At 64.5% G+C, this 10,502-nt stretch overlaps 1 protein-coding gene across 14 annotated transcripts in view; it reads left to right on the top strand.

Moving 5' to 3' along the window:
* Nucleotides 1-8,345: 8,345 nt before the first annotated feature.
* Nucleotides 8,346-10,502, top strand: part of ADGRB1 (adhesion G protein-coupled receptor B1) — an 80,485-nt gene continuing 78,328 nt past the window's right edge. For 13 of the 14 annotated variants that reach the window (XM_045453478.1, XM_045453488.1, XM_045453479.1 and 10 more), the window contains exon 1: nucleotides 8,346-8,459. The gene's annotated coding sequence lies outside the window, so the exon portion shown is untranslated. Of the gene's footprint in view, nucleotides 8,460-8,835; nucleotides 8,943-10,502 lie in introns of those variants that run through there. The other variant, XM_045453476.1, reaches the window with a different exon arrangement.

The raw sequence follows: 10,502 nt of genomic DNA, 5'->3' as shown, positions 1-10,502 counted from the left end.
GGTGGAGGGACCCCGTCCCCGCCCCCAGGTGGATGCCAGGCCCATGGCCCACACACGCGCACTTGCACACAGACACAGGCTCACAGGTGCCTCCGTGCCCCTCACGCTCCCCGCTCCCTGGCGTGCACGCCCTGGTCTCCTTCCCCCTCCTTGGGGCGGCTGCATCCCGGGAGAGTCTCTGTCACACGGTCACATGGGACCCAGGCCCTTCCGTCCGTGGCCTGCCAGCCCCAGATCTTGCTTGGCGTCATCTTTATGAAGCAGGGGGGAAGTCTGGGGTCCTTGAGGGCCCGACCCCATGGGCTGGAGCTCCATCGGCCGGAGCCAGTCACATGTCACAGTTCAGGGAGGGGTGCTAGGAAGTGAGGCACCTTATTGGGGTGTTGCCTTTATGCGGTGGGGCACGTCAGTGTCCCCGTCGAGTGTGCACTGCGGGGACCCATCCACCACACAGGATCGCCCGGCGGAGGCCCTGCTGGGACAGGGCAGGCAGGGAGAAATGACCTCCAGGCTGATGGGGATGGGCTGGGAGGTTCAGGGCAAGAGTGGGGGTCGAGCTTCTGACCTAGGCCCAGCCCGTATTCTCCCCCCGGGTGGATCTCAGACTTCTGGGCTATGAGGACCCACGGGACCCACCCCCGGCGTGTCAACCCCATCAACCCCCGAGTGTCCACGGCCACCCTTTGGGAAACCTTGGTGTGGAGTCACGTATCTACTGCCCTCTGTGCTCAGAGTCAGGGCTCAGTCTGCCATCGGGAATGAGGATCAGTATGTCTGTGCACCCACCTGCCATGCTGGGCTGCGTCCTGGGGTGCCCGGACCAGACCCCACCCCAGGGACGGCTGGAGACGGTGAGACCTCCTGGTGGGGCCAGGGGTCTGGGACATCGGGGCCTGGAATGTGGGGTGTGGGGAGGACGCACGTGGAGGCCCAGGTCACGTCTGGGTCTCTGTGCTGAGTGTGCAGAGGCTGTGAATGTGCGGGAGAGTGCCATCTTAGTGGGGGCCGGGCGGGCACCGGGTGGGCGAGGGAGACCTTGGCCTGCCCCCAAGAGGAGCGAGGCGGCTGGTTCGCAGTCCGTGCCTCCGGGAGCCTGCTGTGCGCTGACTGTGCAGAAGCCACCTGCGGCTCCCTGATCCCGCTGGTCGTCTGTTCGGATGCTCACCACACTGTTTATTAAACGCTTGGTCTCCACCACTGAAGGTGTCCCAGGGCTTGCTTGGTATCCTGCATTCACTGGGGCTCGCCAGGCCCCAAGAGAGGGCCTGGAGGGGAAGCTAAGGCAGCTGTGTGCTCAGGCCCTAATGTCTACCCAGCCTCCGCTTTGGGGACCAGCGCCGTCTGGGGGGGGGGGTGAGGGATGGGCCTGGTGAGGGTGGGGGCAGGGCACCAGGCCCACAAGAGGGGCTTGATGAAAACAGGGCAATGACTGCAGGTGATGCTTGACCCCAGGATGTGAGCGGGGTATTAGAGGGTCAGGACTCAGTCTGTCACGATGGATGACTGATCAGTGTATGTCTGGGATCCGGGCTCAGTCAGTGATCAGGGATCAGGATGTGCTCAGAGTCTGGGCTCAGTCTGTGATCAGGGATGTGGGCCAGGGCCAGGGCTCAGTCAGGTGGCTGTGAGGGCTGGAAACAGCGCTTGGGAAGCCTCCAGCGCCGTTCCTGGCCGGGGGCCATTCATTCCCTCTCCCTCCCCTTGTACCCCCCGTCAATCTTGAAGACCCCCTTTGAAGAACACGTCTTCGACTCTGGGCCCCACCCTGGTCAGAGTGAGAGCTTCAGGGTCAGTCCGAGCCCCTGGCTGTGTGACCTTGGGCAGCTCGAATCACCTCTCTGAGCTTCCGTTTTTCCGGCTTTGGAATGGCCCCGTGAGGGCAGAAGGAGACAGCGCAGCTGCCGAGGAAATGCCAGGGGACTGTCTTCCCAGGCGTCACCATTTGCAGGGGCTTCAACAGCCCCAGGGCTTCCCCAGCTCCCTCCGGCCCCAGGCGCCCCACAGCAGCCCCGCGGGGGCCACCACACCTCTCCCTGACCTGCATTTCCTCTGCCCGGGCCCCCCCCCACCCCCCCCGGGGGTGTTAGGAAAACCCGCCAACTGCACTTGGTTCGCACTGAGAGTTGTGAGAACCAGTGGTTGAAAATAGCCTGGAACTACCTGGCCTCCCTCCACCCCCACCCCAGGGAGGGCAGGGGCAGGCAGGGGTGCCCAAGGAGTGGGCAGGGCCACTCGGGTTACATAAGCCTGCCCGTGGCACCCCACCCCCACCCCTGCGCTTCTCCAGAGAGGGCCTGGGGACACGGGCACTCACGAGCAGGGGTGTCCCGGCAGCCAGGCCCCTCGTCCGGGCCTGGACCAGCGAGAGGTGGCTGGCCCGGCAGGCTCTCCAGGGGCTGAGGGCTGTGTGCACAAAGTCCTTCAGAGCACTTGGTCCTGAGTGTCCTCCTCCCTCCTGTCTGTGGGGACCTGCTCTGTGGCCGTGGCCGGAGCCTTCCCCTCTCTGAGGCTTTCCTGTAGAACACAGGGAAATAATGCCGCCCGGCCCAGACAAGAGCAGATGTGGCCACAGACGTGAGCTCAGCAAAGTGGACTGGCCACTCTCCTCGCTTCCCCAACCCTGCTCTGTCCCTTGCCCCCTCCCGGCCTGTGGGGCCAGGTCTCAGGGCACGTGTCTCACTTCTGAGCACCCACACCACGGTGCCCCACGGGTCTGACACCGTCCGTGGAAGTGCCTAGCCGACGGGGCCACGGTCTCTCCAGGCCCGGCGTCCCCCCCGAGTGACCCCTCGGTCTGTGAGGTGAGACACTGCCCCAGGATCTCTGTGTTGGGCAGGCCTGGCCTTCTCCCGGGCCTCACACAGAGATGGTGAGAGGGATCGGACAGAGGGCCGGGCACAGGCCACAGCACGAGGGCTGGAGACCAGCCGTGGGGAGAACTTCCAAGGGGCGGGCGCTCTCCCCTCCTGTGTTCCTGCCCTGCCAGCCCTGGGCTCCAGCACGTAGCTGGGCCCGCGGGGCCAGGGGCTGTGCTGAGGGTGTGTCCACGGTGGGTCCCCGAATCGCCTCTATGGTGCTGGAGTGGGGCGAGGCCGGGGGCCGTCATCCGCGACAGTCACGCCCGCTGACCCAGAGGGGCTGGAACAAGGGGGTCCTGGACTGAGTCAGTGCAGGGGAGGCAGGAGCGGGGCCAGAGCGGGGCCCTGGCCTGGAAGTGGGGCACCAAAGAGCGGGAGAAGGCGGGGAACGGGGCTCGGACCTCCACTGGTATCCCGGGCTGTGCCAGGCCTCCTTAAGCAATTTGCTCATTTGAGCCTGACAAAGACCGTGCAGGTGGGTGCTGTTATCATCCCCAATTGACAGAAAGACAGGCACAGAGGGGTAAGTAACTCGCCTGAGGTCACACAGCTAGAAAATGGAGCGGTTGGGACAGAACCCTGCAGTCTGGCAGCAGCAACTACATCGGCTCGTGGAGGATGCACCACGACCATCTTCCCAGGACCCACGGATGATTGCCTGTCAGCCCAGGTCTGGGCCGGCCCGGGATGTAGAGCCTTTCTGTAGTGGGAGGCCTGGCCACTGTCCTCCTCTGGGCCCAGGCAAGAGGAGGGTCCAGGGAGGGTCCCGGAGTAGTATCTGTCCCGTGCCTGGAACACAAGAAGGGGCCTTGCCTGCTGAGAGGGAGGGAGGGCTTCCAGGAGGAGGGGTCTCCTGAGCCTCATGCTTTTTTTTTTTTTTTTTAATGTTTATTTATTTGAGGGAGAGAGAGGAAGGGAGGGGCAGAGAGAAAAGGGTACAGAGAATAACAAAGCAGGCTCCATGAAAGCCTGATGCGAGGCTCGAACTCACAAACCGTGAGATCATGACCCGAAGGCAAGTGGGACATTCAACCGACCGAGCCCCCGGGCACCCCCTGAGCCTCATTCTCGAGAACCTGGGCCTTCCCAGGGAGGTGGGAGCCCCTTTCTCCCCAGCTGCTCCTCTACTTGCCCGCCCCCCAAATTTGGCAGCCTGGAAGGACTGAGGGCCCAGCTGGGGGTGAGAAGGGGCGGGCGTGCCCGAGGGCACAGGGCGGGGCCATTTCTGCAGAGCAGCAGCCCCACAGGCTGCGTCTGTCCCGACTGGGAGGCTAATTGGGCCTTGTTGCTTCCACAATTAATTATCGTGCCTGTGAATCAGCTAATTGCTCACCAAGCGCAGCCCCCACCCCTCACCCTCTGCCTCAGGCTCGCGAAGTTCACGAGTAGCTGGAGAGGGACCACGGGATGCCCTGGGAGGGAAATCCTGTGCCGTCCCCTCCTCCCCTGCCACCAAGTGACCTCACTCCACCTCTGTCCCAGCAGGCAGGGTGGAGAGACCATGGACCAGAGCCAGTGAGCTTGGGTCTAGACCACCCCCCCCCCCCGAAGGACCTCAAACAACCCCCTTCCTGAGCCCTTACTTCTCCCTCTGAGACCAGGATGGTCTCCGGTGACACGCTTGGAAATGGACAAGCCCCGAAGATGTGTTTCCTGTGGCTCCACGCCGGTTCCTCCCAGCCCTGCAACAATCCGTTCTCCATCCCTCAGGGATGCCGTACAGGGTAGGCTCAGCCTCGCTGCTCAAGAGCCGGATGCGTAAACCTGACGAGGAAACGGGCCCAGAGAGTGACCAGGGTCAGGGCCCAGAGCGTGCCCAAGGTCAGGGGCCAGTGTGTGCCCAGGGTCAGGGCTCAGAATGTGACAGCGTCAGTGATCAATGAGTTCAGAGTCATTTAGGAGTCTCAGCTGAGTCAATGGCTGTGGTCAGGAACTGGTTTATGACCATGAAGAAGGCTTTTTAGGTGCCAAGTGTCATAGCCCCCTCGGGCTGTATGAGGAGGTTCTGGAAGCCGGCTTCCAGCTGGATAAGGTAACGCCAGCCGAGGACCATGTATTCAACCTGCCCTGTCCACCCAGGGTTTCTTCCAGCTGTGGCAGGGCCCCCAGTGTCAGGTGCAAGTGGTGAGGGTCGAAGGTCTAGGAAGAGGTTGCTGGATGTAAATTGGTAGCAAATTTCTGGTAACGTGGCCATCAGTTCAGAGCTCTAGAATCTGGGAGTGTCTGGGCTCTGAGAAAAGATCATTATGCACCAACAGAGAAACTGAGGCTGCCGTGGGTTGAATGTGACCCTCTTTATTTCAGGTCATTGAGCTGACAGCCGGTGGGGGGGTTCGGGGGGACGATCGACAATGGGCAGAATTACCTACATCTGATCTTCAGGCTCCAAGCTGACTGTTGTCCCTCCTCGGGGAGGAGCATGAGGGGTACAGGTCCTCTCTGCCTCCAGGTGGGCGAACTATCTGGATCCTGGATCGGGAACTGGAACAAGGGGTCAGTTTTCTAAAAGGGGCAGGTCAGGGAAGGAGGCGAGGAGTCCCCGGACGAGGAGGGGGGTTGGCATGGCCCTGCGAAGCCCCCGTCTACGGGGACACCACCTTGCCCTGGGAGCCGGGACCAGGCCCCGAAGCAGAGGAGTGGGGGACGGCTGCCCCTCCCCCCTCAGCAGGGAGAAGGGCTGGTGGGCACAGCGGCCCCTGAAATCCTGACTCAGAGCCTCCAGCACCCTTGGCTCTGCCTCATGGCCTAATAGCAGAGGCCCCCTGGTGGCCGTGGGCTGCTAGTGCATGAGGACGCGGAGGCCAGGCCGCTGCAGGGAGAACTGGCCATGCGAAGGCTGGGCGGGCGCTGCTGGGGGGCCCCGGAGGTAGCCCCCCATCCAGCACCACCTCCATGTCTTTACCCAGTTCAAGGGTTTGGGGAGGAAGGCTCTTTCCCTCGGGAGGGAAGGCAAGACACAGACTGCCTGGAGGTTGTACCGGGAAGGGCCCTCTGCTGCCTTGTGGTCTTTGTCTCCGCAGCCCTCCTGACCAGCCCCTTAGAGAGACCAGGGGAGGTTTAGGCCCCAGGCTGGCCTTGCAGGAGGGACTGGTTTGGACAGAGCTCCACCCCTGGAGGGCGCTCCATCTGGGCGCCCAAGCCATCTTGAATTGCCTTCCCCTCCCCCTCCCCACCAAGGGCTGGCGCTTGTGATGGGGGTGCTGACGGTGACGGTGCTACAGTGGCACTGGCCGGGGGTCGTGGTGATGGTCACGAGGAGCACAGTACGGGGCTGGATGCCAACCTGCAGGTCGAGAACAGCGAGGACTGTGAGTTCATGTTTGGTGGCGACGATGACGACACCCCGATTCAGTGTCCCGCTGAGTCTGCTGAGAAAAGCAGACAGCTGCACCAGAGAGTGGGCTTGGACGGCAGAAACACAAGTGGTAAAGTGCTAAGACGGTAAGGTGTGTAAAGTGTTGAGTATTCAAGCAGAGTCAAAGAGGATCTTGCATTCAGAGTGGACCACAAGTTGCATAAAAAGAGCAAGGAGCTGGGAGGCAGTAGCATCCCAGTAGAGAAGAATCTGGAAGTAATTTCCCTGAGGTCATTCCTCCAAGACTCTGGATTTCATTCTAGAGAGGCCCCCTGTCGGTAACTGGCTACAGGTCCCCGGAGAAGAGGGGTTATGGACACTTTAAGGTGGAAGATAAAGCAGCTAAAGGGGCCACTTCCCTCAGTTTATGGAAAACAGAATCCAAATATAGACCCAGGACGTCCCCACTGTCACCAGGTCAAAGGAGGATGGGCGTGGGGTGAGAATGGCGAGAGGTGAGTGAGGGCAGCCACGCTGGCTCGACGGTGGCCTGCTTCCAGACCCGCCGCCTCTGGCTCTTCTCCAAGGCCCCTCCCTCAGTGTTTCTTAGGAGTCCCCTGAGCACACACTGGACAGACCCAACCTGGACAGTACCAGTCGGCCCTCCCCCGCTCTGATGCTCTGGACGGGGTCCAGTGTCCGTGCTTCTGACTCCACCTTCTGCCCATAACTCCTTTCTCCTTCCATGCAACCGACCACCCACTCTCCCCGTGCATCCTCCCCGCCAACCCTCACAGGCCAGCCACCTCTTCAGCCCTGCACGCACACCACGCCGCCGTGCTTCTGGTTATGCGCCTATCTCTCAGTCCACACTCTCCTGCCTCTTTCCTCCATGCACCCGCCCTCCACCCTTCCATTCCACATCCCGCCCGCCTCTCCGGGCTCCAGGTCCATCCATCCTCCCACACACCTCCTTCCTCTACACCCCCTTACCTCATCCTTCCTTCCATGTGCCCGTATTGTCTATGCACAAGCCCCTACAACTTGCCTCCACCTATATGTCCTCTGTCCATCCACCCATCCACTCATCCATCCAACCATTGAACCATCCATCCATCCATCATCCACCCACCCACACATCCATTCCCTTACCTTACACCCACCCATCCACACTCTCACCCATCCATCCACCCGCCTACCCAGTCATGCATTCATTCACTTACCCTACCCCCACCCATCCACCCACCCATCATCCATCCATCCATCTATCCATCCATCCACCCATCCATCCATCCATCCATCTATCCATCCATCCATCCATCCACTTACCCGCCCAGCCATCCACCCGCCCAGCCATCCACCCACCCATCATCCATCCATCCATCCATCCATCCACCCACCCACCCACCAACCAGGCGGTGACTAGCCACTCCTCGGCTCCTGGAAGAGACAGAGAGCAGAGACCCAACTCTTGGCGTTCCTTCTGCCTGGGGCAGGAGCTGGGCTTTCCTCGGTGTGCGCGCGTGTGTGCATTTTATCCGTACCCCCCCCCCCTTATCTCTCTCCCCTCCCCCACACCCCGCCCCCCGCTCGCGCTCCCCTCTAATGTGTGATCTGGAAGCTCTATAAAGCCTGATGTAATCCGTAATGCAGTCTCTGGCTCCCGATTCGGGATCCAGTTTCAGAGAGCAAGAGATTGGGGAGCGCCGGCAGCCCGGTGGGGGGAAGCGGCTCGCCTCTCTCCTCCTCCTTCTCCCCGTCCTCGGCCTCCTCCTCCTCCTCCCCTCGCCGCCCCGCCCCCGGCTCGGCTCGGCTCGCCCCCCCCTCAGGAAGGGGAAAAAAGGCGAGAAGAGCGGGGCAGGCGAGAGGAGCGGAGCGGCGGCGGCCGGAGAGGGAGCGGCGGGCGCAGGCGGCGGCGGCGGCGGGCGCGGCGTTGGCGGCGGCCCCGGCGGAGCGAGCGCGGAGCCGGCGAGCCGGGAGCACAGGCGGCCGCGCCGCGTCCTGGCCGGGCCCGGGCCCGCGAGCCCCGCATCGCCTGCAGCCCGGGCATCCGGACCCCCCGGCGCCCGGGGGGCTCCAGCAGGCGGGGGGGAGGGGAGGGGGCCTGCGTGCGCCGGCGGGGGCACCCCGGGGTGCGTCCGGCTAGGCCTGGAGCGGGCCGGGGGCGGCGGCGGCAGGAGGAAGGAGCCCCCCCCCCCTCCTCGGGTCGGGCGCCCGGCTCGGCCGCCGGCGACGCGGGGCGCTCCTGGGGATTTGCAACTCGCCGGATCAAGTCTTCGCCGGCGGTGCCGCTGCTACTGAGGAAGGTAAGGAAGACTCCGGCCGGGGACCGGGGGCCGGGGGCCGGGGGCCGGGGGCGCGGCGAGGGTGGGAGGGGGTCGGGGGAGGGGCGGGCGCCCGGACTTCCTAACTTCGCCGTTTGGGGCTTCGCAGCTCCGAGGTTTGCGCTCGGAGCTCGGGACTTTGGACGCCCCCCCCCCCAAGCCCCCTGCCTCCTCCAGCGGCAGCCAGGGAATCTGGCAGGTCTCTGCGGGCCCGCACCCGGCGGGCTGAGGAGGGGGCGACCCTGGACGTAGTAGAGGCTCCTTGGCTTTGCTCACCTCCCCCCAGTCCACACACGCAGCCTGGCCAGCCTGGCAGGCTGGGCTGGGGAAGGCATCCCTCCCCGTCACATGCACAGACCCGGGGCAGGCTGGAGAAGGCGTTCCCGTTGTGTCCCCGACACAGACAGATGCTGGCAGGGGTCTTGGGGACCCAGATGTGACCCCTAAGGCCACACATAGACCCAGGTAGGTCGAGGAGAGACACCCCTGTGTGTCCCTCCTTCCCTTCACCACCCTCAGAGCCCCCTACAGACAGTGTAGGGGCCCGAGGTGTCCTCCCCCCACGCAGAGCCCCCGGGCGGCCGTGAGAAGCCTCCAGGCTCCCCCTCAGCCCTCACCCTTAGACCGGTGCTGGCTTTGGAGACCCCCGGAGGCTCTCTCCCCCCACCCAAAAGCGTCTGAGGACTACCCTAGTGCCCCCCACCACCCCACCACCTCCCCCCCCCCAACACAAACGACCTGGCTCTTTCCGTTCTCGTCTTCTTTTCCACTCGCTCGGACAGGCCGCGCGGATAAGCCGCTTCGAACTTTGGGTCTGCCCTGCGCCCTCTCCCTGCGAGGCAGCGAGGCGAGGCGCCCGGCACTCCTCGGTCGGTCCCCATCCCCAGCGAACACAGGCCGCCGGCCCTCTGCCGCGGCTGCTCTCTCTGGGAGCCGCGCGTAGCTGCCTCGAGGAATGAGCATTGCCCCCTCCTGGGGAGGTTGGGGGCGCCGGGCCCAGTCAGACACCCTCTCCTGGGTCCCTGTGGCCCCCTGGGCCGGGCAACGCGCGCCTCGGGCCTGCCTCGGAGGGGGCGGCGAAGATGAGAATCGCCGGGAGCCAGGCGGCCGGGAGGACGAGTCCGAGGCTGCGGCTCTGAGCCCGGGTCCCTCCGCCGAGCACCAGCGGCTCCTGCTGGGTCACTTCCCAGGCAGCTCAGAGAGAGAGCCCAGCCTGGCAGCCAGGCCCCGGCCCGCTGGGCACCTTACCCTTCCCACTTTTATTTTGGGCTTCCAAGTTTCTTGGAGCGCGAGGACCCAGGCTGGGACCTGACGAGCCCTAACCCACCCCACCCTAGCACCCTTCCCTGCGGCGCACTCCCCATCACGCCCGGTTCCCCCGGGTCCGGGGCAGGGGTTCCTTAGCTGCAACTCGGGAGGAGTTGAAAGGCGTGAAGGCGCGTGGGAGGGCAGGGGGCGCGCACCCCCGCCCCAGAAGAGCCTCTTGGCGGACGTGTTGGGGAGGTGGCCCGGAGGTCTGCTCTCCCACCCCACCCTCGGGACCCAAGGAGATCGTTGGTGCCCTCCCCCACAGACACAAACACACACCCCCTCTGAGCAGCGGCCGCGCGGGCGGTGGAGTGTGGGGGGGGGGGGGAACCGGAGCCTGGGGTCCCTTGTCGCATCCGGGAGGTGATATATGGTTTTTGGGGTCTGGAGCAGCGGCCATGGCGTCTCCTAGAACCCTGAAGACTTCCATTCCCCGGCGACCCCCGCAGCCGAGGAGGCGGCGAAGGAGGTCGAGGAGGGAGCCGCTCCCTCCTCGACCGCGGGCGATGGAGAAACTCTGCGCCCGGACGCCGGGTGCCGCCGGGTCCGGCTTTGAGTACCCGAGCAAGGTCACGCCGCCGAAGGAGGGGCGGGGGCTCTCGGGCGCGCCCCCGCCCGCGCAGAGTCGCAGCTCAGGGAGGGGACGTGGGCCGCCCGCCGAGTCACCCGAGCACCCGCCACCCGCGCCCGGTCCCTGGAGGCGGACGTTGCGCGCAT

Source organism: Leopardus geoffroyi, chromosome C3, assembly GCF_018350155.1.
Source record: "Leopardus geoffroyi isolate Oge1 chromosome C3, O.geoffroyi_Oge1_pat1.0, whole genome shotgun sequence".
In the NCBI taxonomy this organism is placed as follows: Eukaryota; Metazoa; Chordata; class Mammalia; order Carnivora; family Felidae; genus Leopardus; species Leopardus geoffroyi.
This window is presented reverse-complemented; position numbering and strand designations above follow the sequence as displayed.